The sequence below is a fragment of the Triticum aestivum genome, chromosome 4A (assembly GCF_018294505.1).
Source record: "Triticum aestivum cultivar Chinese Spring chromosome 4A, IWGSC CS RefSeq v2.1, whole genome shotgun sequence".
In the NCBI taxonomy this organism is placed as follows: Eukaryota; Viridiplantae; Streptophyta; class Magnoliopsida; order Poales; family Poaceae; genus Triticum; species Triticum aestivum.
In genome coordinates this window covers 78,226,178-78,233,611 of record NC_057803.1, presented here as the reverse complement: position 1 = coordinate 78,233,611, position 7,434 = coordinate 78,226,178, and the positions used below count along the sequence as shown (strand labels likewise).

At 44.6% G+C, this 7,434-nt stretch overlaps 1 pseudogene; it reads right to left on the bottom strand.

The window, feature by feature from the left end:
- Positions 1 to 5,280: 5,280 nt before the first annotated feature.
- LOC123083736 (probable serine/threonine-protein kinase WNK4) lies at positions 5,281 to 7,351 on the bottom strand (annotated as a pseudogene).
- Positions 7,352 to 7,434: the final 83 nt, after the last annotated feature.

Below are 7,434 nucleotides of genomic sequence, written 5' to 3'. Positions count from 1 at the left end.
CATGAGTTATTGGACATGATACAGTCTCACTATGAGAAGCTTCTTGATCCACGATGCTTGTTATTGTGAGATTGATTGTTTGCTTTATTTATTAATTCTTTGTGATTTATGTTCTCACTAAAGTTGCACAAGCTCGCTAAATGTCGTGTTTCCTAATGATATTGTAAAAAGATATATCGATTCTTTTCCTTTGTGTCTATCATTAAGTGGCTTGTAATGTATTTATATTTATATTAGTCAAGACACCCATTGCATGCCTAATTTTATTATCTTGGTAATTAATTGATGACAGTCTATACGTGCACTTGCACGTGCAAGCTTACTAGTAGTAATAATAAAGCGATTATCGGTCCGTCGCGCTAATTTTGCAGAAAAGTCCCTGTGTTTTATGATAATTGAACCCGCAGTCCTCTTTTAAGTGACTAATATGAGAAAACGTTTTGGTTTTACAAAAAGGCCCGTATATTTTTGAGTATCAACCCGCGATCCTTTTTTATGCGGACCGACTACACACGCACGACGCTTGAGCGCACGTTCAGATCGGGTTAACGCGGCCGGCTCGAGCGGCTGCGCGCTGCGTGGTTGGGGGGGTGGATCCGGCGGCGGGCGACGAGGCGGGGGTCGCCGGTGATGAGGAGCAAGGCTGGAGCGTGGCTTCACGGGCGGATCCATGTCATCCGTGGATCCAGGGCAGAAAGGAGCGAGGGAGGTGAGGGAGAGAAGAAGGGAGAAAGAACAGTGTACTGCTTAACTTCAGATGTAGATTATGCAGATATAGAAAAGTTCAGTACCCTGTTCCTCCTTCCTAGATTTGCTACATAAGAACAGAAAGGCAAATTTCTCAAGTTCAGTATCTTGTTCAGAACAGAAAAACAAATCTTCTTAATTGGGATGTACCTTATGCATATGTATAAAAGTTCAGTACCCTGTTCCTCCTTTCCAGATCTGCAATTCCTTTCTTTCCAAATCTACACTGCTAAACTTGTGCTGCTTGCCATTGAAGAGATGGAGGCAGGGAAAACAAAACCATAGAAAACATGTTGATTATGCTGCTTGCCGTGGAAGAGATGGAGGCTCAAGATGCGGCCTGTGTCGCTGCCGTGGAAGAGATAGAGGCTCATGGGCTCAGGAGCGAAGCACCTTGAGCGAGCATTTGAGGAGGAAAGGGACATGCGTCACTGCTGGCCGTGGAATAGGAGCGAGGAATCCACTGGAGGGAGGGGTACCGCCATACCAAGCAAACAACGCCCGTCCGCCGTCGCCCGGCTCCGGCGAGCTGCCGTCTAGGGCGCAGCACCGCCCGTCCTTTCTCCCTTCTTCTCTCCCTCACCTTCCTCGCTCCTTTCTGCCCAGGAGCCGCGGATGACATGGATCCGCCAGTGAAGCCACGCTCCGGCCTTGCTCCTCATCACCGGCGACCCCCGCCTCGTCGCCCGCCGCCGGATCCGCCTCCCCAGCCATGCCGCGCGCAGCCGCTCGAGCCGGCCGCGTTGACCCGATCTGAATGTGCGCTCAAGCGTCGTGCGTGTGTAGTCGGCCCGCATAAAAAAGGATCACGGGTTGATACTCGAAAATATAAGGGCCTTTTTGTAAAACCGAAACGTTTTCTCATATTAGTCACTTAAAAGAGGACTGCGGGTTCAATTATCATAAAGCACAGGGACTTTTCTGTAAAACTACCACGACGGTAAGCAGGCGGGCAGAAGCGATAATCGCTTTATTATTATATATATATATATATATATTATATATATATATATATATATATATATAGGACAAATTTTTCCTACTACCGGGTGTAGTTACTCCCACTTTTGTTTCATATGTTTTAGGTAGTATCTATCATATCGGAGAGTATGTACGCGTAGTATGTAGTATGTAAGAATGTTTAGATAGTATATATACTATTTTTTATGTAGTATGTAGTATATTTTGAGCATACTCCTTTTTACGTATAAATATGTACGTATTTCACAAATATTATAAAAACATGGGCTCACATGCAATTTTTTCACATAATTCGCTTTGGAGTATCTTAGATATAGTATATGAGCATACTAAAAATAATAAAGTAGAGTATATACTACCACATGATAGTATATGAGAAATGGGTGTAACTACACCCGGTACTAGGATGCATTTTCCCTATATATATATATATATATATATATATATATATTATAATTATATATATACTAGTAAACATGCCCGTGCGTTGCAACGGGCCCGATAAATACGGCTCAAGACCCCCACAATTCAACGTCTTCTATTTCAACACGGTGTCCCACCCGTGTCACCACTTGTCTTAGTCCCTCACCGACACCGTGTCACCACTTTTCTTAGTCCCTCACCACCGGCGATTACCGCAGTGTCCTCTAATCACAACATGTCTGGACTTCGTCAATCCCAGCCATTGCGACACACATGTCATTAACGTGCAATCACAATGGAATGTTTAAAACATTAAAAACTAATCTTGTCGAGCTGGACATGAGGATCGCTCTCCGCAAGCTATTCCCTACACTTGGTCTCACGCATCCCGCTACAGTGACAACATGGAGGCCGTCGTGGAAGGTAGCACCCTGAGTAGGGTGTCATTGGCGGCCATCGCAGTGCTTCACTACCATGAGCGGGATCAAGGACTTGGGTTGTGGAGGGTCACTCAAAGTCTGATCTGTTGTGCATTGTTGATGGGTGCCAACGGCCGAACCGGGGATTGGTCATCACACTCTAGCACGCGGCTTTCATGAGCCCCTTCCTACACCGACTTGTAATTATGAAAATTTATAATGACGGTGGGCTTCGCCCTAGTCTCATCTAGCAGAAGACCTGTGTGTTGCTATAGGCAAAAGGTGAAAAATATCTCCGCATGCACCATCGAAAGCGTCAAAATCATCTACTTTTTGCCTCTTTGTTGACCATTATGCGGTTCACCGATCTAAGCTCCATCCTGCGGAGACACGATGTTGAGTGAGAGGATGCATCAATGTCGACGGTCGGGCATGCACCTCTCGCAAAAGTGAATTGGAAGTAGATGGCATGCAAGGGTAGGTTGACGACAGCAGCTGGCAGAAACTTCGAATATGGAGCAAGGATAAATAGACAATCAAGTCATGGTCTCCTTTTCTCTCTTATTACTAACTAACTAATTCAAATTTTTTTACATTTATCAAAAAAACATCTTAAGAAACAAATACCCTTTCCTATTGATTTTAGCTCTAAAGCTTTTTGTTGCCTCAAACTCACTGACCTATATTGAACCATTCAATATATAGCACACCCTTTTTTGGGGAGCGGATATATACTCCTAGAGTCTATGCCTCCATTTTTCTATGGTTCTCATTGACTGATAACTACACATCAAGTGCACCTTGATACTGGTAGCAACTGGTCGCGCACTCCCACACTCGCTTTTTTATTATAGGGCCAAGATGATACGATCGAAAATAATTCAAGCCCTATATCTGCACAACAAGATGTAACAGAACATCCTTTCATTTCATTGATCAAAGCATATTTGTAATCACTCAATTCATAGTTTTGAACATGTCAATGGCAGGACTGACACGTCCAACAATCATACATATGTTGTCAACTCTCCGCTTCGATGGCGGTGGCTAGGTCAACCTAGGTGCTAGGTGAGGAGACCATCATACGCAGTGCCAGTTCCTAGAGGGCATCCGAGGAGGCCGGAGAGGCTTGCCTCAGGCAGGAGCCTAGAGACGTCGTCCCATGCCCGGCAACGCCAGCCACTGCATTTCCTCGCTTGACAACTCGGCATTCTTTAAACAGCCTGAAATAATTCGTAGTGTCATTAAAGACTGAAGTAAAGTTTAATTTAAAAGTTTCTTCAGTGCTATATTTACCACTGGTATGAGTAAACCTTAGCAATAAATTAATATGGTCGGTAAGATACATATGATTTTTCAGTAAGAATTCACCCTTCCAAAGCACGAAACTTGCAGATTGCCACCCATCTTCAGTCACACTTGAGACCAGAGAGACTGAAATTGAAGGCGCTGGAATAGACCTCATCTTCCTGGAGGTAAGAGTTATTCAAGAGCTCACTTGCAGGAAGTCTTTCATCTACAGGAGCTAGACAGATTTCTATATTCTACTTGTGTTCCTGACTCTAAGTTATACCTACTGAAGTATTTTAGCAGTAAACATTATGTTAGCGTCAGACTTACATAGTTGCTTTCGAAGAGCAAAAAGTTTAACGCAGCTGTATTAGCAGGTCAAAAGTAACACCCGTTAACTCCATAATCCTAAATCTCAAGAAAAGACTCACCAAAAAAAGAAATAACATGTAATAAACTGTTACCAGGAGTCCAGCATCGAGGACATCGCCTTTTGAAGAACAAATGCCAAGTGTATGTGAGCTAAATATACTTATACAGATCTAGGGGATACGATGAGACTATGCTTCCAAGCACAGAAAGAAGTACATGATCGGCAATGGCACAAACAAATCTGCACATAGTAAATAATCTGATACAGTATAGACTATACACCAAGGGAAAGCGGAACAAAGCGATTCACAAAATGTACAAACTTTACTCTACAGACTCTGCAGGCTATAAAATCAGAACATATATATACTCAGGTGCAGATTCTTCAAAATAACTTCAATTGGTTGCACCTTTTCTCAGATCAAATACAAATAGTAGCTGCATTTGTGTAGAACAAAGAATGAAGCATTCATAGCTTAGTTGCCTTTTGCTTCAGTTAAACAATACGTGCTAGCTTGCTAGATGGTTGTGCCCAAAAAATCCAGAGTGAACAACTCTGAACCTGGCTCTAGCTAAAAGAACAAAATCATTGGTTTAGGTAAGCTTTACTCAGGTTGCTTGATGGTTGTGCCCCAAAAATTCAGTCAATAACTCTGAACCTGACTCTAGCTAAATTACAGACACTGTGACATGAGTAGCAACCTGAGTAAAGCTTACCTAAAAGAATAACATCACAGAGGCCTCTCACCAAGGACCCGGGAAGCATGCGTAAAACTGATGCTCCTTTCCATAGGAGAAATATAAGTGAACTGACAATCAACTATTCTAGTCATCCATGCTTATATATAGTATAAAAATATGGTGAGTTCAGAAATTAATCTTTTCTTTAAAACTAAACAAAGAAGGAAAAGAAACATACATGTGCGACCGATCGAATAGGGAAGACATGGCATAATTGTTGTATGCATGTACCCAGCAGTGGGCGTTTCAGGCACCCTGCAGGTAATTTTGTTGGACACTTATCCATTAACGGGAGCATCAACAATGGTACGGAGCAGGAACCGTGGCTATGAACAGACCTTGCAATGAATCTCGGTGGAGGCAGCGTCGAGCGCAGAGATTGCGCATGTGACCGCAGACGATGTGAGCACGGCCCAGTTGCAGTGATGCAGGGAGGATGCGAAGGGCAGCGGTGTGCTGCTGGATTGACAGAAGAGGCTGCGAAGGGGATTGGAATACCCAAGCAACTCATTGTATTGCCAGTGAAGCGTTCTAGTGCCATAAAGTCTAATGCGCCTGCATTTTAACACAATGGTTGTTAGTACACAACTAAAATAAATTTTTAAACAAAGTAACCTGAGAGTGTATCCACAGTAAATAGAATAGGTATATTTTCACAGATCCGTAGCTGTCAGAAAAACACAATGTCACACACCTTTGACACTTTGCTTTTTCCATTGATGCAATAATGTCGCCAGACCATATAGTCGCCGATCTTCACTGTTCCATCAGGACTATTTATGAATATATTGTCACACTTTAAGTCGCTATGTATATTCGTTGGCGCCGGACTCTAATGATATTCCAGCCCTGTCAATATCTGTATTGGCCATCGTCTCATAGCTTTCATACCCACTTTCTTGTGCTTCCTACAGAACCTGGTCATTGTTTCAAATTTCAGCAATCAAAATGTATTGAATAGAAGGGCGATAAGAGTGAAATCTATCTGTGGTTAATTTTCTAGATGCATTTAAGATGTGCGGCCAATCCCAATCTAATTTCCTTTGCACAAGAACAGACTCCGGTGTAGTTAATACGACACCAAATTAATAAGTACGTCAACTTGTAAACAAAATGGGTAATCCATAATAGAATCAGGCAAAGTATTACGAACGCTCCCCGGTAGGAAGAGACATATGAGTTGTGCTAAAGAAAAAGGGACATACTGCCTCGCATGCGAGATGTGCAGGGCTCTGTGATGATGTTAACTGTATTCTTGTTCTCACCAACCCATTAGGCGAACAACTCCTGAATGTTCTTGTCCCTCGGCGTCTTCAACAGTTGGATCTCCATACTCATTTGTTCTATCTTCTCTGAGGAACTCATGACAGAATCTTCAATCTATGTTTAGCTCCATGTCACCTCATCACCCTCCAGCATATCGAAGGTTTAATAGCTATTGGCACAATATACATTAAGGAACACGTGGTGAGCAATTTCCAGTCTTACATGGCCACTGATAAATTCCAACCCAAAAACGGAACTGAAATGTTTAAACTTGATTAAAAAAACTGGGGTTTATTATAGGCTATAGGTTTGAATTTGGAGTCTAGCAGGCATACTAATAGTGCAGCAAAGCGAATCAGATGAGCAAAATTAAATACGTTTTCCATGAATTTGTTGAGGTTCACTAAAAGCATGAAATTCATCAGTGGATATTGTAGAATTCAAGCATGAAAGGTCGCACTTCATAGATGATTGGCTGAAAACAAACGTGTGAAATCACACTCTAGACAATGGTCAATGACACAGATACGTAGAAAAAACATCAGATAGTTCAATTGAAAGATACACTGTGTTGGCCACGGGCGCCTCATGGCTTGGCTCGGCTTGTTCGCCTCCTCCAGAAGCAGGAGGACCTCGCCCAGGCGGGCGTTGCTCCAGTACGCACCTATGCCCGGCTTGGGAGCCCGTGGCCTCGGCGGACCTAGGACGCGCAGGATCCACGACGGCGCTCCCGTACGCTCCTACGCCCGGGTTGGGAATCGGGAGCTCATGGCCTCGCTGGAGTTTCGTCCAGGCTGCGGGGGCACGCACACAGGGCCCATCTCCGTCGAGCACAACCAGTGCATCCGCTTGCGGTCCAGCGCGGCAACCCGCGTTGGTCCGGAGGCGGCGCTCCGGTAGCCGGCCGGCGTGGGGTGGCGGTCCGGCATGGAGATCCAACGACCATGGCTTCCGCTTCCTGTGAAGGGAGGGAGAGAGAGGGATGTGAGAAATAGAACCAGAGGAAGGGAGGGAAGAAGGAGAGGAGGGCAGGGCGGCGCGTTGGTACGGCGGCGGCGCTCCGATGGCCGGCCGGCGCGGGGCGGCGATCTGGCATGGAGGTCCATGGCCATGGCTTCCGCTTCCTGCGAAGGAGAGAGAGAGGGGGGGATGTGAGAAATAGAACAAAAGGGAGGGGAAGGAAGAAGGAGAGGAG